Source organism: Lissotriton helveticus, chromosome 2_1, assembly GCF_964261635.1.
Source record: "Lissotriton helveticus chromosome 2_1, aLisHel1.1, whole genome shotgun sequence".
NCBI lineage: Eukaryota > Metazoa > Chordata > Amphibia > Caudata > Salamandridae > Lissotriton > Lissotriton helveticus.
Window position 1 is genome coordinate 1,198,141,014 of NC_136059.1, and position 26,113 is coordinate 1,198,167,126.

Consider the following 26,113-nt stretch of genomic DNA (forward strand, 5'->3'; position numbering starts at 1 on the left):
CTCTTTGATCCTACGATCATGCTTCCGATATTACCCTCACCTTCTTTTCTTTACGAATGTCTGTCTTCCTTGCAGCTGTTCTTGTCTCTTTCTCTTGCTCATTTACAACTAGAGTGGAATGTGCCTAACGGTGAGAAGATGTGCTTTTTCAGTTGGGAACCGGCGATGTTACTGTAATTATGTTTCAGGGTTCTGAATACATGAAAGCGATCCTTTTGAAATTTACTGTGGGAACTGAGTTGTAACCTTTTGTTTACATGTTGTGCAAGGACAAAATCTTGTATAAAAGAGAGCGACTCGCAGGTATCCCACGAAGGTTTTAGGTGTTGTCCCCTGGCACCGCTGGGCCTTAAATAGTCCAGTCCTTCAGTTGGCGCCCAACGTGGGGGCGACATCAGCGGTACCGGTCCAAAGCCTGACGATTGTGAGGAACTTCGTGTGAAATCTCCGAGGAAAAGGTGCACCCCGCTTCATCGATCCTGTTGTCGAAATAAGTGGTCCGAAGATTTTTCCCGCGAAGATTCCCGCCTCCTGACGGCTGCGACGGACTGATGCCCTGACTGTCGACCTGTTTTCGGTGCCTGGCGTAGACCTTTCGTACGGCGAGACGATAGACGGGCCTTCCTGGTGATGCCATTGAGCTCTCAGTTAAGTATTTGTGGGTCGCTCCCAGTCCTTAGTTGTTGGTGCTTAGTTGTATGCATGGTTCCATTGCATTTGTGGTTCTTAGTTGTTGGTTCTTAGTTGTTATTTGACAGTTGCAATTGCCAAAAACCGAGGGTTTTGTCTTTCACGAAGATTTAGTACTTTGGTAACCCTTGAAGTTTGATACTAGGTTAGTGTGCACGATGCCTAGCCATAGTGGTTTTCTTGGTTTCTTTAAATGTTGCAACAAGGATTCCCGGTTGGAGGACTCGTGTCCGATACCTCCAGTTGGAACTCCGATATATGAGCTCTATAGTCGACATGGTGTGGGCCCTATTATTTACAATGAATATTGGGTCCGTTACACGAAAAAAGATGGTGTCCTTAGTTGGCCACCGCATGGAAGCTTTGAACTTACGATTTTAGATAATATTGAAGCTAAATTATTTAAAAAGAAAGCTAGGCCAGCTATGTTTGATTCCTTTCGGTTGTGGCGTAAAGAGGCCAAACAGAAAGAAATCAAACAGCTTAAAAAGAATCGAATAGAAGGTATCGTCCCGATAATGCAAGTTGTACAACAATGTCAGCGAGATAAAGAAGAAAAATAAATAGAAGTTTCCACTAGACTACATCACATGAGGATAGACAAATGTTATCCGGCTTTACCAACTAGTCTGGATAAGAAAGAAGAGGATTCAAAGGAGGATCCCCTGTTAGCGTATTTGATGAAATCACCACCTAGTTATGCACAGGGTGCTACGGCTCCTGTAGTTCCTGCTGTAGTTCCTCCTGCTGTCCCTCCTGTTGTTCCGGCGGCTGCTGGTCAGCCCGTTGTTGGTCCTACATTTGTCCCACCACCTGTCTCTATTCCTACTGCTCCTTTGCCTGTACCTCCTCAGCCTCTTGCCCCTGCTACCCCGACTGTCTTGCCTGTTTCTGCTGTGCCTACGTTCACTTCTAATATTATCACTCCTGCTCTTTTTCCTTCTTCTCCTTCCGTTCGTACCCGTATCCCTAATACTGTTGCTACACTCTATTCCCCTCTGTCCGGATCGATACTACCATCCAGTATTTCCGAAACTTCCCAGAGACGAAGTCAAATCCCTGGTGGAAGGGAGAGTGCAACATTAGCGAATATGGCTCGTAGGTGGATAAGACATCCTGCTAACTACCCTCCACGCATGGTTTTCGAGACGTTTTCTCAGTTTAATGAGCCTATGCAGAGATTCGTGTTCGAAGAAATGTGTAACTTTTTGAGGGAACAATGGTATAATGACGATTTAGATAACGTACCGCCCGATATGATTGAACTTCAGGGTCAATTTTCGAATGGTATGATCGTAGGTGGAGATGTACGACGTGCATTAGAGCGATTGTTAGCCCATAGATCCAGAGTGCCTTCTCGAGTGTCGTTTGATGACGACTCTGAGAATTGGAAAGCGGCTCCTGGTCAGTATCCTATGAGAGAGGTTCCGCCAGTATGGATGCCAGGTGCTCCTGCTGCCAATCCCCCAGTTTTGCCACATTTCCAAAGAGTTTGGATACATCTCCCATGGAAGCGATCAGAAGTCTTGCAGGTCAAACAGTCCTTGCCTGATCCACGCAAGAATCCGGCGGGTTACTATAAGGAGTTGTCTCAATTGGTAGATGCTACTATTATGAACCTTGCCGACATCGACATGCTGTTCGGTAATATTGTACCACAACCGGTTTGGGCGAAAATTCGCCAGGAAAATCATGCGAATGAGTTAGGCGGTGATTGGGCTGCACTAATAGCGGCTGATGGACTACAAGTTGGTGGGGCTAAGCCTGAGCAGTTAATTTTGGATCTGCCTCAGAAGATCATTACGCTCATTAAAACACTTATACCGGCAATGAGGGTAAACTGGGATAAATTAGCAGCTTGTAAGCAGAAGAAGGACGAGAGTGTCTCTGATTTCTTTACTAGATTCGAAGAGGCATTTGTCGATCATAGTGGTCAGGATATGGGCACTGAGGGAGGCCAACGGTTGTTTGTTGATGAATTTGTGTTGAATTTGTTACCTGAACTATGCAACAAATTAAAAAATTCAGAAAGTGCATGGGCTGTTTCAACCACTGCACAGATATTAGCGACGGCTCAATATTATGAGAATAGGGAAAAGGAAGAAAGTGATCGTGCAGATAAGAAAACGAAGGAGCTCAAAACGAAGGTTTTGTTGCAGCAAGCGTATCCTCCGCGTTCAAATCACAATGATTCGCAACAACAATATAGACCACAATCGCAATCCTCCAGAATGCAGTCACGTTCTGACTCCTCTGACTTTAGATCTATGCTCGGGTATAATCAATGTGCATATTGTAGAAGAGAGGGACATATAAAATATGATTGTCCAGCTTTGCGTGACCGCCTTAACGGTGTATCGGCACGAGGGGGTCGTGGTGGTCCTCAACAAGCATCTCGAGGTAGAGGCCGTGGTATCTCTCAAAATCAGACTGAGCGCCCTAATACGTCCTCGGACGCGAATAATTGTTTTGATCAGCGAAATGTAAGGTCCGATAAATCAGCACAGTATTATGCGGATGACTATTACGTTGAACATGATACTGTTGTAAACGACCGTTACTAGGACAGCCACCGACAGAGAGAGGGAGTAGTATCAGTTCCGGTTGATCAGAGTGGGCCTTACGTCGTAGTTGCTACATCTGGCGTAGTTGAGCCTTTTCTGTTAGACACTGGTGCGACGAAAAGTTCCATCATGCATTCGAAACTCCCTGACGCACCTTTGTCCGGCTTGACAAATGTTTCCGTTGGATTCTCTGGCGCCCCTGTTAGCAATCCTGTCTCTAGCCCTTTGCCCCTTACAATTGGCCCTCGTGAGCTGGAGGCTCCATTGATTCTATCTACTGGTTGTGGTGAGAATCTTCTGGGCTTGGATTTGTTAAAACGGTTATATGCGACTTTGTATTGCTCTCCTGAAGGAGTGGAGCTTACATTAGGTCGGAGAGTAATCTCTCCGATGTACTTGTCGATCGATAAATTCTCGCCGGAATTGTGCTCCCTTCCGGCGTCTCTATGGGCCACAGGTCCCAATGATGTGGGTCTCTTGGACATCCCACCTTATGTGATCAAGCTGAAACCAAATGTGCGATTGCCACGTATACCACAGTATCGTATCTCCATTGAGGGGGGAACGGGCGCTACTAGCGATTGTTCACGACCTGATAAAAAAAGATGTCATTGAAGAAACTCGAGGAAATGTGTGTAATAGTCCTGTGCTACCAATTTTAAAACGAACTGATCCATCTAAACCTCCTGTGTACCGTTTCATAATCGATTTGAGAGAAGTGAATAAAATCGTGATCCCACAGTTTCCCGTGGTCCCTGATATCACGACTGTGTTGACCCTGATTCCAGTTTCTGCCTCCTGGTTCACGGTGATCGATCTAAAGAATGCTTTCTTTAGTATCCCGATCGCTGAGGAAAGCAGAGACCTATTCGGATTCTCATTAGGTGGTCGCAGTTTTAGACTGAAACGCGCACCACAGGGCTATTGTGAGAGTCCGTCGATCTACAGTCAAGCCCTTAAAAGTCAACTTGATTAATTTGTATTACCGGCAGGCGCAGCTTTGATTCAGTATGTTGACGACCTGTTGGTAGCTGCTGATACCGAAGATATTTGTAGAACTGCTACAGTATCGTTGTTGCGGCATTTATGTGACTTGCATCACAAGGTGTCACCTTCCAAGCTGCAATATTGTTGCCAAGAAGTAACCTATTTAGGTCACTTATTGTCAAAAGAAGGGAGAAGGTTGACCCCAGAGAGAATTGCAGCGATTACTCGAATGACTGTGCCAAAAACTCAGAGAGATGTACGTGCCTTTCTAGGTATTACGTCATACTGCAGACAATGGATTCCAAATTTTTCATTACTGGCAAAACCATTGATAGCCCTTACATGCAAGGACGTTTCATCTCCTTCGCCATGGACTGAAGAGTGTCAGAAAAGTTTCTCTGAATTACGTGATGCGTTGTGTTCGGCTCCTGTGTTAGGTACCCCTGATTACAGTAAGCCGTTTACACTATACGTTCACGAGAGGGATGGTTGTGCGTTGAGTGTTCTGGCACAACAATTTGGCGACAAACAGCGTCCATGCGCATATTTTTGTTCGACCTTAGACCCAGTAGCTAGAGCTTTGCCGAGTTGTTTAAGAGCAACAGTGGCAGCTGCGGCGTCCATTCGACAGTCCGCAGGTCTGGTCATGGATAATATGCTCACGGTAATGGTTCCGCATGCAGTCGACACTCTCTTGAACCGAACGAAAACTCAACATTTGACGAGCGCAAGGTTGTCTGGGTACGAGTTGACGTTACTGGCAAGTCACATACGGATAAAACGGTGTAATGTGTTGAATCCAGCAACATTGTTGCCGATCAACACGGAGTCAAGTGATGTAGCACCACATGACTGCTATCTGAGAACCGAAGAAGAGACGAAGGGTCGTATTGACCTAAAAGATACTCCATTGGTAGATCCCGATGGTACTTTGTATGTTGATGGTTCCTGTTTTAAGTTACCGAATGGTGATGTGACGACTGCGTATGCTGTAGTGACGTTAAGAACGGTTGTGGAATCTACGAGATTAAATCAGAATTCGGCCCAGGCAGCTGAATTGATCGCCTTGACGAGAGCGTGTGTGTTGTCCAGAGGAAAACGGGTGAATGTGTTTACAGACAGCCAGTATGCTTTTGGTGTGGCACATAGTTTTGGTCGATTGTGGAGAGAAAGAGGATTCTTGACGTCGCATGGCACAAAGATTCAGCATGGACAGCTTGTGAATGACCTTTTAGATGCACTTACATTGCCTAAGCAAGTGGCCATAATTAAATGTAGTGCGCATCAGAAAGTGACAGATGATGTTGGTCGTGGTAACGCGTTTGCAGATGAGACTGCTAAGGAGACAGCTAAAGATCTGACAAATCGAATGTATGTTACGAGTTCAGTGAGATGGCCTGCAGAGACTAGTATGTGTGAAGACACAGTGGAGAGTGTGAAGGAAATACAGAACGAGGCCACTGATATGGAAAAGACTAAGTGGAAAGAAAGCACGGGAAAGTTAGACGAGGATGGATGTTGGGTTGATTTGTCAGAAAAACAGAGATGGATGTTACCGGATGCATATGTGCTTGCTGTTGTTACAATGGCCCATGGCGCAGCACATATTAGCTCGAAGGGCATATGCAAGTTGTTGTCTCCTGTATGGAAGAATGATGGGATTACTAAGTGTGCGGAAAGAGTGGTTAAGAATTGTATGGTGTGTTTGATGTACAATCCTGGTAAGGGCACCCCCACTCCACCTGGTCATTTTGCCCCTCCTACATGTCCTTTCGAAGTTATCCAATTGGACTTGATCCACATGGAGAGATGCAATAATTTAAAGTATGTTTTGGTTGTGGTTTGTGCGTTCTCCAGATGGATTGAGGCCTACCCTCTTAAAGATAATACTGCCCTATCCACAGCTAAAATTCTGCTCAAAGAGTATTTCCCCAGGTACGGCATGCCTCGGATTGTATGGTCAGACAACGGAAGTGAGTTTGTGGGAAGTGTGATGAAGAGTGTGTGTCGTGGCCTAGGTATAGTCCAAAAATGTCATAGTGCTAATCATCCTCAGTCAGCGGGTTTGGTGGAAGGATACAATGGCACCCTGAAACTAAAACTTGCTAAAATTCAGGTAAGAACTGGTTTATCATGGCCTGACGCTTTGCCTCTAGCTCTCTTATCGACCAGGGCGACTGTACACTCTCGAGTAGGGCTTAGCCCATATGAGATTGTGTTCGGCCGTCCTGCGAACATTTGGGGAGTTCCGAGGCCTAAAGAATTTGACAGAATTGAATATCCAATGTTGATCGACTATCTTTACGATCTGACTGCTAAATTGAGTTTGATTCATCAACAGGTCTTTGAGGCTCTACCGTCACAAACAGAGGGTCCTGGTCATCGGCTCCAACCAGGAGACTGGGTCCTTACCCGAAATTTTGGACGAAAACGGAATCGAGCCGAGGTTCGTGAGACCCTTCCTGGTGTTGCTAGCAATGAGGACGGCGGTTCGGGTGGAAGGAAGGAAACATTGGGTGCATGCCACCCACACCAAGAAGGTTCCGCTTCCTTTGCCAGCAGATACATGGATGAGAAGAGGATTTGCCTCGTCAGAAACCAACGCCCCTCAGCGTTTTGCACCGTTTAGCGAAGCTCAGCCCATAGGGAACACTTCAGTTTTTTCCGACACACCTGTTGATTCCTCTCAAACCATATCATTACCATCAACATTGGAGAATTCAAGTACTGAACAATTGCCTGAACAGTTGAACACTCTTTTGCCATCCAATCCACTGTTTGAAGAGCAGACTCGCCCTGGAAGAAGCCGATACTTTCTTCGTCCACGCGATAAAGACTAATAAATTATCTTTATTATTTTCTGATTTCACATTACCCCCTCACATTTGCCTTGAATATTGTGGACATTTTATTATATATGTATCTTTTTCCAGTACAGCTAGGAGACATACATGAAATTGGTTGTTCAACTGATTAAAACCTATCATCCGGGTTGGCCGTAGGGCCGCGCGGGTACTTCTTTCTGTTTAGCAGTTATTGACACTAGGTCGATTTCTTTTGTCGATTTCTGGGAACTCCTGGGAATTGACAATCGCTACTCAGAACGAAGTGCGTCAAGAACGTTGCGGATGGTCGTTAGAGGATGGAGTTCTCTAAGCTGTCGAAAATGGAGAAGATGTCGGCGCAAAGATCTGCATTACATAAGGTGTTTCGTACAAAATGTTTTTTGTTACAGGTTTTCATGTTGTTCCTAACTGTGTCTATGCTGCTGGTGAGTGGAGTGTATTTTGGTTTTCAATCATTGTTGCCTTCTACTTTACCTACTCCTCCTTCTCATGATCTAAATTTCGTCTCTACTGCTTCTCCACATTCTTTTCACCTACTGCCCCAACATGAACAAGTCAGACGTGCGGAATTTAGAAACAATTCCTTCGTTCAACTTCTCCATCAGCATCAGTTGGTGGTAAATATTACCAATTGTTGGGTGTGCGGGCTAATGCCGCATACCATGGATAGAGGGATTCCGTATTTGGTCCTTCCTTATAGATCCCAAGGGTCCGCTCGAGCATTCCAAACTATGTTCCGTAGTGCACTAGACTCCTACCCCCATCGAGAGCCACGCTCAGTAAACCTTGGTCCTGGCCCGTACCACAAGTCTCTGGCGATAGCCATTGCTGATTTAGATAGAGATATTTTTGATGCATCGCTTATCCCAGAGGAGGAGGTGCGAGCATATAAGGAACTGAGTAAGACTGAGTATAGTGTATCAGTGGGTGATAGACAGCTTAAGAGCTCGTCTCCAATTTGGATCGTGCCTCACCTTGGTCACTTCTGTCTGCAAGGTCTTGGTCAAAATCCGAGAGCTCAGTTTGGGAAGAGTGCTTGTACTGAGACATATGTCTTACCGATGCTCTCTTCCCCTGTCTTTTTGACTGCCAAGGGTACTTATTTTGTGTGTTATGATCGTGCTTATACTTGGTTGCCTCGTGACTTCTCAGGCACCTGTTATATCGCGAATCTTCTACCACCGACTTTCACTGTTGCCTCGGACTATCACAAGACAAGAGTTGTGAGAGGCGTTATTAGTAAAGAAGATACTGCCGGTCAAGAAGCAGGAGACTTCTTTAAAGGTTTCCTACCGTTTTGGGGCCCTATGGTCAATAGCAGGAATCTGAGACAGTTAACTCGTGTAGTAGAGTCAACCGCTAACATAACTGCAAGCGCCCTTGGTAACCTGACAGCAGAGCTTCAAGCGGATAGACTTATGACGTTACAGAACCGTATGGTTCTAGACGTTGTTCTAGCAGATAGAGGTGGTGTGTGTAAGGTCATCCATTCGAGTTGTTGCATTTTTATACCAGATAATGCTCCAACTGTCTATCAAGCCATCACAAAGTTGCATAAAATCTCGGAGTCCATACACGTGGACGAGGGAGATTGGACGCTTCTAGGATGGTTTTGGGGCCTGATGTCGACTTGGGGTTGGAAGATTCTGATGATTATAGGGGTTGTTGTGACGTTCCTGTTCACGTGTTGTCTTTGTGTACAGTGTGGTCCTGCCTTATGTGGCCTTTGTGCTACAACGTGTATAAGAAGGCCATCTGTTACCAAAGAGGCATTGATGGATAGGATAATGTTTCAGCAACACCTGAATGATCTGATGAATATTGAAATCGATTCTGATTTTGACTAGTGCTTGCCTACATGAGGGCAAAAGGAGCGTCTGAGGTTCCGTGAGAATTGTTACGGTGTTTTGGGCATGATCGAATATGGGCAAGTTTGGTATCTACGAACCGTAAATAACGAGCTTAGTAAGTGTACACGTTTTCGTTACACTGCTTGGAAGGGTTCGCATTATTTTTACGGGTTTCTTCATCTGAACCTTCGGGTTCCATTTTAGATACGGCATCCATTTTGTTTCTTGCCCTCACGTAGTCAGCGAGCAGGCAACTGTTCGCCTCATGACCCTTTAGTTCCCACGCCTTACGGAAGACGCATATTCCTTTCATGCGTCTTTATGACCGGGGGAATGACACTGCAGAGGCAGATGGCTCCGCATGAGGGTAATCTTGCCGTGCCGGTCTATTATTTCAGCCTAGTACGTGCTGGGATCCAGCTCTTTGTTCCTACGATCATGCTTCCGATATTACCCTCACCTTCTTTTCTTTACGAATGTCTGTCTTCCTTGCAGCTGTTCTTGTCTCTTTCTCTTGCTCATTTACAACTAGAGTGGAATGTGCCTAACGGTGAGAAGATGTGCTTTTTCAGTTGGGAACCGGCGATGTTACTGTAATTATGTTTCGGGGTTCTGAATACATGAAAGCGATCCTTTTGAAATTTACTGTGGGAACTGAGTTGTAACCTTATGTTTACATGTTGTGCAAGGACAAAATCTTGTATAAAAGAGAGCGACTCGCATATGCAAGGCGAAGCAGACTCTCAGAACCTACACTCTGTTGTACTTCTTGTGACTTTTGCCTCCCTGCAGTAATAAACGCTGATCTTTGACGCCGAAGGAAGTCTCCCGTGTCTCTGTCTTTAGTGCGCCAGAACAGGTATCCCACGAAGGTTTTAGGTGTTGTCCCCTGGCACCGCTGGGCCTTAAATAGTCCAGTCCTTCAGCTCTGGGACACATAAACTGCTTAAGTGCTCCCTACTAATCAAGTGACACAACCCCACATAATCAGTAACTTTGCTGCCCTTCATCCAACCTTCCAGTGCACGCGTGTACATGCTCACACACTCCACCCAAGTACTTGAATCAAGCTTCTTGAAGTTCCTAAACTTCTGGCGGTACTGTTCTGCAGTGAGCCCATACCTGAGGCATAAGGCCTCCTTCATGGCGGAGTAGGATAAAGCATCCTTTGCTTCTAAGGGTGCCAAAACATCCCTCCCTGAGGCCTCAAAATGCTTCCACAATCCTGCTCCCCAATTCTTCTCAGGCACCTCATTCATCTTTAAGGCAAGTTCATACGCTCTGAACCACGCATAAATATCCTCACCCCTCTGATAATTCTGTACCAGATCCTTTGGTATGTATACCTTACCCGCCTGTACTGGTTGTGCGCTGCCACCATTAGAACTGGACACCCTCTCTTTATATTTGATGTCCAACTCCTTCATGCTCCTCTCATGAGCCAATTGGAGCTTCTTCTCCTCCAAAGCGAGCGCAGGTCTTCTCTCCTGCGCCGCTCTCTCCTGCGCCTCTTTCTCAACTTCCAGGCGCAGTCTCTTCTCATCGGCTTCCGCTCTGAGCTTCAAAAGCTCAATCTCATGGGCCCTAACTCGCTGATTCTCCTCTATTTCCTCTGGAGACATAACCCTACTGGAGTGGTCGCTGCCGGTCCTAGACCCTGGCTTCCTCACTGGCAATTCACTGGGCAAAAACCCGTTTTCCGGTGTGTCTCCATCTCCAGTAGCAGCTTCCGGGTCACCATGTTTGGCCTCCCACCAGGCCCTTAGAGCTGTCCGTAGCTCTTCCTTATTTGCGCCGCCCCTCACTGGGCATTCAAGCTGTCTGCAGACTTTTCTCAGTTGCTCCTTGTTATAGGTTAACAACTCCTGGATTTCAAATTCCACTTCCACGTCTCCATTCACGCTTGGCGCTTTCCGAGACATGATGCTTCCTACCCTTTTTCAACTAAAAAGGTTTCACCAAAAAGAAAAAATCTTGCGCAACCTGTTCTGCTAAACTAGACTAGTGATGTACAAGAAATCACTGCAGGTCAAGTGCAATTATTAGTTCAAAATCCGCACCGCGAGCCACCAATGTTAGAACCGGGAGTCTCTAGTTGGCAGAGGTAAGTACCTTAGCCCAAGTAGGGACCCTCACTTCCAGTCAGGGTGACGGAATAACCCTCTGAGATAACCCCTGCTCACCCTCTAGGTAGCATGGCGCGAGCAGTCTAGGCTAAACAGAGGCAATGTGGATAACATTTGCACTTAACGCAACAATAATCCCCAATCCACCACAAACTGAGACCACACAGGTAAGTTTATTTTATAAAAATATATAGCTTTATCTAGTTTCAGCATGTAAATGAAGCAGTTGCATGATAATCACTTCTTTAGAAAACGTAGCATTTTATCTTAAAGGTTGCACTTAGTTTTTAGGATGGTACTGGTAAATAGGCAGTTCTCAGAATCAAAACAAAACAGTCTCAAGTCTCTCAAATCAGGGATCTAAAACTATTGCCCCTGATTTCTATTCAATCTGCTCTCAAAACGAGCAGTTACAGCAATGCCAATGCTCCGTTATTCACAGCCAGCCTTCATAGGCACTTATCCCTCCAAGCGCGGCAAGCGCGCCTCACCGGGTATCCTGGGGACTTCTTTTCTGCTTGCTCGAGGCTGCCACGGGCGCCGGATGGCCTCAGGCGCCTCGCGCCTCGAAGTGCACACTCGCTCCTTGCCCCGGCCGGTCCCCTGGTGCTCTCCCGCCCGCTCTTGACAATCCAACGAGCGGCGGGGGATGCAGCACACCTCGGGGGACGACAGGCCCGGGGTGAGGAACACACGCGGACTCACTCCCTCGGCGAAGACGGTTCATGCCAGCTGCTCCGGCGGTCGGCTCCTCGCTGGGGGGGTAATCAGATCGCGATTCCCTCGGCGGCTTCCAGGCTGCTCCACGCTGCGGCCAATCAGGTCGCGGCCCTCCGGTCGAGCCCCTTCAGTACCCGGGAGTCAGCCAATGGCAGAGCGGCTCCCGGGACAGTCAGGCGATGACGCTCCGCTACCTCGGCCAATCACGGCCCACCACCGGTGATGACGCTGCGCCGCACGGGCCAATCCCGTCGCGGCGTTAGTGAGGGGGCTCGGCTCCCTTCACCAATGGGAGCGCGGCGGCTTCGTTCTTCGCCGTGGCAGCTCCTGGATCTCGGAGCAAGTTACGGGGGGGTTTCCTGGCCCCGGTCCGCGGTGGTGATTTGGCGGCAAAGGGTTTTCAAGGGCGCTGGTCACGACTAGACCCCCCTCTCGACCTCCTCGCCACCTTGGAGCGTATTTCACGAGGGGAGGCTCCACAAGCCTCCGACCCTCACTGATAATGTGCCGATGAGCACACCGATCTCCTCCTCACGCCCCGCAGTCAAGCACCACGCGTCTCGGGTCACAACAGCATGATTTTGCAGCTGTATTCTGGGATAGCTTTAGGAACCTTTAGCCCTGGGTTCCCAACAGGAGGCCAGCTCTTCTCAGGCCCTTGGAGATTCAGTTGTAGAGTACAAAAACACACAAGAGAGCAGACAAGGTCTGGAGAAAGTGTGTAGCTGTAATGGCGACTATGCACCTGTGGATGCGTGTGCGAACAAGTGTCGTTGAAACCATTGGCTAGAAATAATCCCATCAGACCACCCATTATGGTGGAATTTGCGTCATGTGGGATGTTCACTGATCATTCCATGTCACAATCGACCATATAGTGCCGATGTAAAACTGGATGTCAGAAGTCTAGCCATGATATCCATCATGAAGTGATATTTGTTAAAGTGCAGTGCTCAAGTGACAGTGAAAAAAATATAAAATTAAAATTGACTACGCAGGCGCTGTATGACATTCAAAGCTCAGTCTGTGTGTCAAAGGATAAAACCACGCCCAGTAGTAAGACTACCTCTATGCGCTGTGCAGGTCGGTCGACATGTTTCAGCCTATGGGGCATTGCCCGGGCTTTCTTCAGGACCATGAATAGAAAAGCTACTGCAACTGTAAGTGATATGTGAAGTGCAAACACAACTAAGGATATACTTAAAAAAGAGTAGATATCTACCAGGAAACATCACATTTGTATGCCCACTGGAAGGAGAGAAGGAAATCTTCTTCCTAAAAAACACAATGTGTTACAAAAACACTATGTTATACACACTCATCCATGTGAATACACAGAGACCATACATACAAGACACACCCGCACGAATGAATTGCATTCGGCGTTTCAATAGAAATAAACATAGTAGTTTCAACAGCATAAGGCATTTCCTTATGGTGTTACTCACCCAGCTTTGTGTGGGTGAAGACCTCACCTCACCCGGCGACCGCTCGGGAGTATGAGGCCCCGCTCTACAGTGTAGAAAAAAAGACACAATGAGCTTCTAAATTCGCTGTGTCCATGCAAATTGCTCTACACAATAACCCAACAGACGTCTGTTAGTATCCCAACTGTCCCACCAAATCAATACCCCACCAACAGACACTATGAAAAACACCCAAGCTGTTGTTTTTTGTCAAAGGACATACTTAGGAATGCCCCCAATAGCTGTTAGGTGACTCACAGAAACCTGCCTATAATTGCAGTATCTAGTAGTTGTTAAGACGTACCAATCTCTCCCATTGGATAGTGACTGGGGCTATCTTATTGTGTAAGGCCACTTAAGTGCCCAGATATATAAACCTGAAGCCATGTCTCAAAAGATCTCCTACTCTGTACCTCACAAAATTATCTATCGTAAGGGCTATATAAATATACAGCAGAGTAAACCCAGTTTCAAAAAGTCCTACAGGAACCCCAGAGTCGAGTAAATTTATGGGGTGAGGAGACCAACAGGGAGCTCACCTGTCCGTCGGTGCCTCCCAGGATTGTAGCGAGCGGAAGTGGAGGTGTTCGCCAGAAACGCCCATAGCCCTTTAGTAGCCGCCGAAGGAAAAAACAGCTGAGGAAGGAAGCGCGCGAGAAAGAGACACTGCTCTATCGCGCATGCGCAGACCACCAAATGTGGCGAAACAATAACGTGTGGTCCGTTTAATATTAATTATTTCGCAAAGATGCGTGGAGAATGGATAGAGCTGTTGAAAAAGAGACCCTAGTCTAGTGAGAATCTAAATTAAAGGCACATCTGATGAGTGTAATGCCTGTGACGATCCTTAGTCGACATTCAATAACAGCGCATGCCCAGAAATAAGGCGCTATACTGTTGTCATGCGCCCAATGGAGGTAGCTAAATTTCGCTGAAAATGGGCGTGGTAAATACCACGCTCAGAACTACCGGTTCCGGAAAAACAAGTCCCATAAAATGAAGACTAAAAACCCTGTATCAGGAAACAATTAATCATGATAAATCACTAGCACCAGTGTAACCGCTGTGAAGCTCGTTATATATGGACTCTACCATATAGTTAGAGTGGTCAGTCCAAAGAAAATCCTTCTGGGGCAGAGAGTGTCCTAAACTTCAATTGCTTCTGCTGTAAGATGAGACGCAATGATCCCCTTATGATGGATCATTGTATGCATACTACATTCTAGTATCAGGGAGGGTAGGTGTTGGACTAGGTGGGTAGAAGGATAACCTACATAGTTGAGATATTTGCGGTTGCAACTCAAAGCACGTTAATCAACCCTTACGAAGGATCATTACTTTTATACTTAAAGGAGGTCGTTGTCTTTGAACAGTGTCAGGGCAGTGGGTGTTAGACTAGGTGGCCAGTGGGTGTTAGACTAGGTGGCCAGAAGGGAAACAAACACAATTATGTTGGGTGAGCTCGAAGGATGCAAACAAGGATTGCGTCGCATCTATATCAAATTGACCCGCAACTAGACAGTTGCTCTAAATACTAAAAACAAAACATGTATTGGAGGGTCCAGGGGAATATTTACTGACCTCTCTGCTCGCTCCCCTATCCTAGAGTACAAAAACACACAAGAGAGCAGACAAGGTCTGGAGAAAGTGTGTAGCTGTAATGGCGACTATGCACCTGTGGATGCGTGTGCGAACAAGTGTCGTTGAAACCATTGGCTAGAAATAATCCCATCAGACCACCCATTATGGTGGAATTTGCGTCATGTGGGATGTTCACTGATCATTCCATGTCACAATCGACCATATAGTGCCGATGTAAAACTGGATGTCAGAAGTCTAGCCATGATATCCATCATGAAGTGATATTTGTTAAAGTGCAGTGCTCAAGTGACAGTGAAAAAAATATAAAATTAAAATTGACTACGCAGGCGCTGTATGACATTCAAAGCTCAGTCTGTGTGTCAAAGGATAAAACCACGCCCAGTAGTAAGACTACCTCTATGCGCTGTGCAGGTCGGTCGACATGTTTCAGCCTATGGGGCATTGCCCGGGCTTTCTTCAGGACCATGAATAGAAAAGCTACTGCAACTGTAAGTGATATGTGAAGTGCAAACACAACTAAGGATATACTTAAAAAAGAGTAGATATCTACCAGGAAACATCACATTTGTATGCCCACTGGAAGGAGAGAAGGAAATCTTCTTCCTAAAAAACACAATGTGTTACAAAAACACTATGTTATACACACTCATCCATGTGAATACACAGAGACCATACATACAAGACACACCCGCACGAATGAATTGCATTCGGCGTTTCAATAGAAATAAACATAGTAGTTTCAACAGCATAAGGCATTTCCTTATGGTGTTACTCACCCAGCTTTGTGTGGGTGAAGACCTCACCTCACCCGGCGACCGCTCGGGAGTATGAGGCCCCGCTCTACAGTGTAGAAAAAAAGACACAATGAGCTTCTAAATTCGCTGTGTCCATGCAAATTGCTCTACACAATAACCCAACAGACGTCTGTTAGTATCCCAACTGTCCCACCAAATCAATACCCCACCAACAGACACTATGAAAAACACCCAAGCTGTTGTTTTTTGTCAAAGGACATACTTAGGAATGCCCCCAATAGCTGTTAGGTGACTCACAGAAACCTGCCTATAATTGCAGTATCTAGTAGTTGTTAAGACGTACCAATCTCTCCCATTGGATAGTGACTGGGGCTATCTTATTGTGTAAGGCCACTTAAGTGCCCAGATATATAAACCTGAAGCCATGTCTCAAAAGATCTCCTACTCTGTACCTCACAAAATTATCTATCGTAAGGGCTATATAAATATACAGCAGAGTAAACCCAGTTTCAAAAAGTCCTACAGGAACCCCAGAGTCGAGTAAATTTATGGGGTGAGGAGACCAACAGGGAGCTCACCTGTCCGTCGGTGCCTCCCAGGATTGTAGCGAGCGGAAGTGGAGGTGTTCGCCAGAAACGCCCATAGCCCTTTAGTAGCCGCCGAAGGAAAAAACAGCTGAGGAAGGAAGCGCGCGAGAAAGAGACACTGCTCTATCGCGCATGCGCAGACCACCAAATGTGGCGAAACAATAACGTGTGGTCCGTTTAATATTAATTATTTCGCAAAGATGCGTGGAGAATGGATAGAGCTGTTGAAAAAGAGACCCTAGTCTAGTGAGAATCTAAATTAAAGGCACATCTGATGAGTGTAATGCCTGTGACGATCCTTAGTCGACATTCAATAACAGCGCATGCCCAGAAATAAGGCGCTATACTGTTGTCATGCGCCCAATGGAGGTAGCTAAATTTCGCTGAAAATGGGCGTGGTAAATACCACGCTCAGAACTACCGGTTCCGGAAAAACAAGTCCCATAAAATGAAGACTAAAAACCCTGTATCAGGAAACAATTAATCATGATAAATCACTAGCACCAGTGTAACCGCTGTGAAGCTCGTTATATATGGACTCTACCATATAGTTAGAGTGGTCAGTCCAAAGAAAATCCTTCTGGGGCAGAGAGTGTCCTAAACTTCAATTGCTTCTGCTGTAAGATGAGACGCAATGATCCCCTTATGATGGATCATTGTATGCATACTACATTCTAGTATCAGGGAGGGTAGGTGTTGGACTAGGTGGGTAGAAGGATAACCTACATAGTTGAGATATTTGCGGTTGCAACTCAAAGCACGTTAATCAACCCTTACGAAGGATCATTACTTTTATACTTAAAGGAGGTCGTTGTCTTTGAACAGTGTCAGGGCAGTGGGTGTTAGACTAGGTGGCCAGTGGGTGTTAGACTAGGTGGCCAGAAGGGAAACAAACACAATTATGTTGGGTGAGCTCGAAGGATGCAAACAAGGATTGCGTCGCATCTATATCAAATTGACCCGCAACTAGACAGTTGCTCTAAATACTAAAAACAAAACATGTATTGGAGGGTCCAGGGGAATATTTACTGACCTCTCTGCTCGCTCCCCTATCCTAGAGTACAAAAACACACAAGAGAGCAGACAAGGTCTGGAGAAAGTGTGTAGCTGTAATGGCGACTATGCACCTGTGGATGCGTGTGCGAACAAGTGTCGTTGAAACCATTGGCTAGAAATAATCCCATCAGACCACCCATTATGGTGGAATTTGCGTCATGTGGGATGTTCACTGATCATTCCATGTCACAATCGACCATATAGTGCCGATGTAAAACTGGATGTCAGAAGTCTAGCCATGATATCCATCATGAAGTGATATTTGTTAAAGTGCAGTGCTCAAGTGACAGTGAAAAAAATATAAAATTAAAATTGACTACGCAGGCGCTGTATGACATTCAAAGCTCAGTCTGTGTGTCAAAGGATAAAACCACGCCCAGTAGTAAGACTACCTCTATGCGCTGTGCAGGTCGGTCGACATGTTTCAGCCTATGGGGCATTGCCCGGGCTTTCTTCAGGACCATGAATAGAAAAGCTACTGCAACTGTAAGTGATATGTGAAGTGCAAACACAACTAAGGATATACTTAAAAAAGAGTAGATATCTACCAGGAAACATCACATTTGTATGCCCACTGGAAGGAGAGAAGGAAATCTTCTTCCTAAAAAACACAATGTGTTACAAAAACACTATGTTATACACACTCATCCATGTGAATACACAGAGACCATACATACAAGACACACCCGCACGAATGAATTGCATTCGGCGTTTCAATAGAAATAAACATAGTAGTTTCAACAGCATAAGGCATTTCCTTATGGTGTTACTCACCCAGCTTTGTGTGGGTGAAGACCTCACCTCACCCGGCGACCGCTCGGGAGTATGAGGCCCCGCTCTACAGTGTAGAACTACCGGTTCCGGAAAAACAAGTCCCATAAAATGAAGACTAAAAACCCTGTATCAGGAAACAATTAATCATGATAAATCACTAGCACCAGTGTAACCGCTGTGAAGCTCGTTATATATGGACTCTACCATATAGTTAGAGTGGTCAGTCCAAAGAAAATCCTTCTGGGGCAGAGAGTGTCCTAAACTTCAATTGCTTCTGCTGTAAGATGAGACGCAATGATCCCCTTATGATGGATCATTGTATGCATACTACATTCTAGTATCAGGGAGGGTAGGTGTTGGACTAGGTGGGTAGAAGGATAACCTACATAGTTGAGATATTTGCGGTTGCAACTCAAAGCACGTTAATCAACCCTTACGAAGGATCATTACTTTTATACTTAAAGGAGGTCGTTGTCTTTGAACAGTGTCAGGGCAGTGGGTGTTAGACTAGGTGGCCAGTGGGTGTTAGACTAGGTGGCCAGAAGGGAAACAAACACAATTATGTTGGGTGAGCTCGAAGGATGCAAACAAGGATTGCGTCGCATCTATATCAAATTGACCCGCAACTAGACAGTTGCTCTAAATACTAAAAACAAAACATGTATTGGAGGGTCCAGGGGAATATTTACTGACCTCTCTGCTCGCTCCCCTATCCTAGAGTACAAAAACACACAAGAGAGCAGACAAGGTCTGGAGAAAGTGTGTAGCTGTAATGGCGACTATGCACCTGTGGATGCGTGTGCGAACAAGTGTCGTTGAAACCATTGGCTAGAAATAATCCCATCAGACCACCCATTATGGTGGAATTTGCGTCATGTGGGATGTTCACTGATCATTCCATGTCACAATCGACCATATAGTGCCGATGTAAAACTGGATGTCAGAAGTCTAGCCATGATATCCATCATGAAGTGATATTTGTTAAAGTGCAGTGCTCAAGTGACAGTGAAAAAAATATAAAATTAAAATTGACTACGCAGGCGCTGTATGACATTCAAAGCTCAGTCTGTGTGTCAAAGGATAAAACCACGCCCAGTAGTAAGACTACCTCTATGCGCTGTGCAGGTCGGTCGACATGTTTCAGCCTATGGGGCATTGCCCGGGCTTTCTTCAGGACCATGAATAGAAAAGCTACTGCAACTGTAAGTGATATGTGAAGTGCAAACACAACTAAGGATATACTTAAAAAAGAGTAGATATCGATGGTGGGGTATTGATTTGGTGGGACAGTTGGGATACTAACAGACGTCTGTTGGGTTATTGTGTAGAGCAATTTGCATGGACACAGCGAATTTAGAAGCTCATTGTGTCTTTTTTTCTACACTGTAGAGCGGGGCCTCATACTCCCGAGCGGTCGCCGGGTGAGGTGAGGTCTTCACCCACACAAAGCTGGGTGAGTAACACCATAAGGAAATGCCTTATGCTGTTGAAACTACTATGTTTATTTCTTTTGAAACGCCGAATGCAATTCATTCGTGCGGGTGTGTCTTGTATGTATGGTCTCTGTGTATTCACATGGATGAGTGTGTATAACATAGTGTTTTTGTAACACATTGTGTTTTTTAGGAAGAAGATTTCCTTCTCTCCTTCCAGTGGGCATACAAATGTGATGTTTCCTGGTAGATATCTACTCTTTTTTAAGTATATCCTTAGTTGTGTTTGCACTTCACATATCACTTACAGTTGCAGTAGCTTTTCTATTCATGGTCCTGAAGAAAGCCCGGGCAATGCCCCATAGGCTGAAACATGTCGACCGACCTGCACAGCGCATAGAGGTAGTCTTACTACTGGGCGTGGTTTTATCCTTTGACACACAGACTGAGCTTTGAATGTCATACAGCGCCTGCGTAGTCAATTTTAATTTTATATTTTTTTCACTGTCACTTGAGCACTGCACTTTAACAAATATCACTTCATGATGGATATCATGGCTAGACTTCTGACATCCAGTTTTACATCGGCACTATATGGTCGATTGTGACATGGAATGATCAGTGAACATCCCACATGACGCAAATTCCACCATAATGGGTGGTCTGATGGGATTATTTCTAGCCAATGGTTTCAACGACACTTGTTCGCACACGCATCCACAGGTGCATAGTCGCCATTACAGCTACACACTTTCTCCAGACCTTGTCTGCTCTCTTGTGTGTTTTTGTACTCTAGGATAGGGGAGCGAGCAGAGAGGTCAGTAAATATTCCCCTGGACCCTCCAATACATGTTTTGTTTTAAGATTCAGTTGTAGACACAGCACACAGCAGAGTCTTGCAGTTTCAAGCAGGCAGGGTCACAGCACACAGCAAAGCCCCTTTCTTCTCTTCAGCTTCCAGTCAGACAGCAGAACAGGTCAGCCCTTAGAGCACACAGCAAGGCAGTCTTCCTTTAGTTCTCTCGCCGTCCTCCTTCCTGCCGAGGTTCCTTCTTGATTGTAGAATTTCAGAATCTAAACTTCTGTAGTCAGGGGTCCTTTCCTTATACCCCTCAATGTCTTTGAAGTCCTTTGAAGTCTTTGTGCATGGAGGCCCTTGGTCCAGTCTAAACCAGTTCTGGGGGTTGCGGAGCACTGAGGTGTCTCTAGTTTTCTTCTTCCTGTCAGCTTCAGGGCCAGGGGTGTCAGTTGACCACCAGGAGGGAGCTAACCCGGGGGAGGTAGGCCGGCACAGCCCAGTACTTATCAGGCATTCCTTCCTCCCACCTCCCAGGCAGGCAGATGTGCCCTTTCATCCCCGGGCTGGCTCCGACCCTCTCCTCTGGGGCTCTGCAGCCCCCCCTGTCACATCCGGACCAGGCAGGCATTCCACAAACCCAGGCACACAGAAAGGTTTAGACAAGAGAACAGCCACTTTCTAAAAGTGCTATTCTCCAACACAGGATTTAAAAACACCCTTCACTAAAAGATGTGTCATTAAATTCTGAGTTCAGGGATATATTTCACTTATGTCCCATCTTGTTCCTATGGGAAGATAGACTGGTATCACATGGGCCCAGCCTCCTCCATGTTACTCTATGGAGCAAGATAGCCTTACAGCAGTGAGCACATAAGATGGCTGCAGCCCACTACCAGAGCATGTGACCTGCACTAGTACATGCTCTACCTTATCCATACACTGCACCCTGCCCAGGGGGGTACCTTGAGCCTTCCATAGGGGTGACTGATGTGCACAGACAGGGAAGGGTTAGGCCTAGCCAGTGGGGACACTGGCCAGGGGGACAGGCAGTCTCTGACTGCACACAGGCCCTGCGCTGGCAGGCCTGAGTCACCATTTTAAAGCTGCTCATGTGGGTGGCGCAATCTGCGCTGCAGGCCCACTAGTAGCATCTGTCATCACCAGCCCTGGCACACACAGTGCACTTTACTAGGGACTTCGTGGTGATACAAATATGCCAATCAGGTATATTCAATCAATATCACAATTTACAGAGGGAGCACTTACACTCTGACACTGATCAGCAGTGGCAGAGTGTCCAAAGCATCTAAATCAGCAAAAACGAAATCCAGCACAGCATCAAAACACATGAATCAGAGGCAAAAAGATGGGGGAAGAACCACGCCAAAAAGTGTCAGGTCTAACACTAACTATGTTACTTTAACCTTTAACATTCACCCCCAATGGTGTCCACCTCTCCCACCCCGCACCGCTCACAATGTCACATAGCAATATAAAAGGTGTCATGTTACGTAAGGAACACCTATTGGCTTTGCCAAAAAGTCTGCGGCCCAATGGCTTTATGAAAAGGTCAGCACATCAACATATATAAAACAGTCATTTTGGCTTTGGTAAGAAGTTCCCAATAAAAATAATGCAATGTGTTTTTCATAAATTATTACATTGCAATGACTAATAATAGTGATTGCAAAATATTTTCAATAAAGCATTATTAATAGAAATGAATTAAACGTGTCTGAGTTGTTTAAAAACATTTTTCAGGCCACAAAGTGCAGCCGTAGAACCGACCACAAGGGAGTGCTGCACTTCAGCTGAAGAAAATACAGCTCCAGCTTGGAGTGCTTCAAAAAATATGATAAGCTCTCATTTTATTTTCACGGAAACACAAACCTTTGCTAAAATAGACATCAAACAAATCTCTTCCAAGTACATACAAGAAAACATCCATGCACAACTGTGGGACTTTTAGAGCATTATTAATAATTGTGCATCAATAATAATGTACAGAATAATGTCTACACTCAGATTCACATGTGTACACTATTATGATATTATTGCTCTTCAATCGATTTTGATGACCTGTTAAAATAAATTTTCCTGGATTATGCTAACTAGGTTTCAGCTAGGCCTCAACAGCATATTTTTCAAAATGGATTTCTCATTGCAATCCTGTTCTTCTTAATATTTCTGTTGCATGTAGTCAAGCAATTCATGTTTGTTTATTTCCCATTGTCACTGTTCTTGAAGAAGGCTCTCTAGCATGGGCTCAGTATTATAACTTTTATTCAAGTCCCTTCCACTTGCACACAGTATTGCATTCACTTACAATGGTTCACTGTTGTTTATGTGACTAGATTATTCTGACATTTTGTCTCTGGATGACTTTAGGTCAGAGGAAGTGGAATCAATATTTGTATAGTGGGATAGGATTTAGGTGTTAAGGCTATATAACATTTCAAAAGTCTTGTTTGGGAATTATTGAAAAAGTATTTCATTGATCACCCGAATATAATTTTGCAGTTCCAGTGATGTTCTATGTGAAAAGTTCCCATATAAACACTCAAAGTTGGGGATGAGCCAGATGACTTTCCTATGCTGCTAGGGATGCTATTGTATTTCTTACTGATTTGGGACTGAAACTAGTTTTGATTTTGCCTGTTATTCTGTATTGTCTTATTACTGAAAGCCTTAATGGAAATTACGCTATGCGTTTGCAATTCACAATTTCTGTCTTACTGAGTATGTTTTTCCTTATTTAAATGTACTCTTGGTATGCTGATTTTGCACCATTTTTTTGGGACACATTGCCTCATGAAATTGAGATCTACACCATCCCAATCCACTCTCCCCTGGTGTGCTATTGGGGTAACTTTTGAGGCGCAAACTTTTAGCTGTACATTGCGCCAACACAACAAATCGATAGAAATTCCAGAAGTGTACAGACTGAACAAATGCACTTCAGTGTCATATTAATGCTAGTAGGTATTATACAATTGCTGGCAGTGCTTAGTTTGTAAAATAATAAGTGTTGGTGACCAAATCTCCACTCGGAAACCAGCTGCTTGCACGTTGTGCAAATACCACGGCTGTGTAGTCTGAAATCCACCTCATGCCTCTTTAATCAACTACCAGCCACTCCCTGTCACTTCAGATCACTCTTTCAGCTTCCTGCGTTCTCCCTTTGTGACAGTTTCCCATTCTTTCTCTTTCTGCTTCTTTTCCTCTATATGTTTTGCCATCTCTTGGGAAATGTCCAATTTGGAAAAATGCATGCTGATCCCCAATAATGAGTGCTGCTGGGCCCAACAGGCAACCACCAGCTTAAATTAAGTGCTGAATGGGGCCCAGACACTTCTGCATTTTCTTACCGAGGTGAGAATTCCCCCCCCAGCAGTCTCCACTGTGCTGTGTGCTGTGGAGGAGGGGCATGCTGAATCCAATGCTAAAAAGCGCCCTGTTCTTCCCTCGGAGTAGGAACCCCAGACACTGCCCCATCTTCTTGCTGGGAAGGGACTTCATCCCCCAGCAGTCTCCGAGGTGCTGTGTGCTGTGGAGGCGGGGCTAACCAAACCCAGCGCTGAAAGACGCCCTGTTCTTCCCGAGGGACTGGTCGCACACAAGATGGGCCCGAGCGCGTGCCTGGGTCAAAACTGAGCCAAGAACAGGCATATCTGTGCCAGTTATGTTTTATCGGATGTCCAATATGAGTTTAGGCCTGGTAAGAGGACTGTTAATCAATGTTTCATTTTATACATTATTATTCATAAATATACAGTGGCAAAGCAGGGGGCTATCCACTTGGCCTTCACAGATGTAAGCACCGCATTTGAAAGCGTTAACAGAGAGAAACTATGGGACATCATGTTGCGACTTGGGGTGGAAACAAACTTGGTATTTCTTTTTGCATGATCTTCACCTCATTCTGTCAGCTGTTGTTTGTTTTGGCTCCCAGGGGGAATGTACTAATCTTTGTAACTTCAAGAGAGCGGTTCAACGAGCTGTATATTGACTCTTACTCTTTATATTAATATTTTGGAAAAGGTGCTAATTGAGGGAAGTACTGATATACCCTAGATTGTTAATCGTTGTACTCCTCATCTGCTTTATGCAGACATACCGTCCTTGTTTTTAGAATTGTACTGGGGATGAGTTGCCTACTTAATGTTTTTGTCCTTTTTATGGATAGCCTCAACTTAAGAATTATTTTTTCACAGTCTCATGTAATGGTGATAGGCCTTCGGTCCACCAAGTCAATAATGTTTAAGGTTCGAGGCAATACGATTAGGCATGGTTCTACTTTACTTTATTTAGGGGTCCAGTTTGATTCTTCCCTGACTTGATCTTCTTTAGTTTCTGCTAGAAGCATTAAGGGCCATATTATCAAGAACGGCGATAACATTATCGCCGCTTTAGCGGCAGAAAACTGCTGCTAAATAGGCGTTAAGGGGCTTGGTAATATGCCCTTGTGAATTCCTATAGAAGCCCAGGTTCTGGTGTGAACCTGGGCTTCTATGGGAATTCACAAGGGCATATTATCAAGCCCCCTAATGCCGCTTTAGTGGCAGTTTTCTGCAGCTAAAGAGGCGATAATGTTATCGCCGTTCTTGATAATATGGCCCTAGGTTCTCTGGGGCATCTATGTTTGTCTTTGTAAATAGGCTGAGGCACAAATCTATTTAGATTCTGCTCAATATTTATAGAGCTAAATGTGTCCCTTTGGCTGCCTACTATGGTTGTGATCTCCTGGGCTACTGTGATATTTTGGCCCTCTTAGTTGTTGAAAACAAATTCCTTTGAAGACTTTTATGCCTTCCTCAGAGTACTTCTTCTTTTGTTATACAAAAGGAACCAGGGCTTGGATTTCTAAAGGAAACTTCACAGGTATGGACGCTTCTTCTCTGATTACCTGTTTGCCCTCGCCCCTAGAAAAAAGTTTTAATCGCCTTATTTTAAAAGATTGTCTGGTTTTGGATCGTGTGGCCAGCATCCCTTGGATTCATCATATTAAACAGATTTTTAGCAAACTTGGCCGAACATAAAGTTCCGAGATTCAATAGTCCAACGTGATATTACCTGGTCCAAGTTAACATTTAGGGCGCTTAAAGCTAAAGAGAGAGTGTGTTGCTCTAATTAAAACCACTGTGAAAAACTATGGGGCATATTATCAAGAACTGCGATAAAATTATCGCCGCTTTAGCGGCAGGAAACTGCCACTAAAACAGCGATAATGGGCTTGATTATATGTCCTTGTGAATTCCCATAGCAGCAAAATCTTAGAAAGCAAATGAAAGACCAAGAGTGCTCAGAATCACTTTAGGATTAATGGTACCCCATCACTACACAATCATGTGCCCAGTGTCATCATCTGGGTTCCATACACAACTCTCTGATGCGTCTCTTAACAATCAGAGACAGCAATATTCAAGAGTTGCATCCTTCTATAATATTCTTAAAGAAGGAAAGACAATACATGTGATTGAGTAATAAAAGGTTATTTATCAGGGTATCATTAGGGTGCAGTGCAAAAGAGAAGTGATGATAGTGAGTTAAAAAGGATAAACCATAGAGACGGTGTATTCTCCTATAGTTCAATGTCTCTTGTGTCTTCCTACTAAAATGTGTGAAAACAGGTGAAAACAAATACCAAAAATAAAGCAGTTAGAAATTAATCACTGCATGAGCTGTGGTGATATCTAAGGGCCCTTGCTAGTCTGGTAGGTTCTTATTGTTGTTCAAAAGTATTAGAGGTAGGGGGACTGAATCTTTACTAGACTTTAAATTTACCCTCAGACTGTCTTGTATTGTTTTGATTCCCATAGCAGCCCAGGTTCTGGTGTTAACCTGGGCTGCTATGGGAA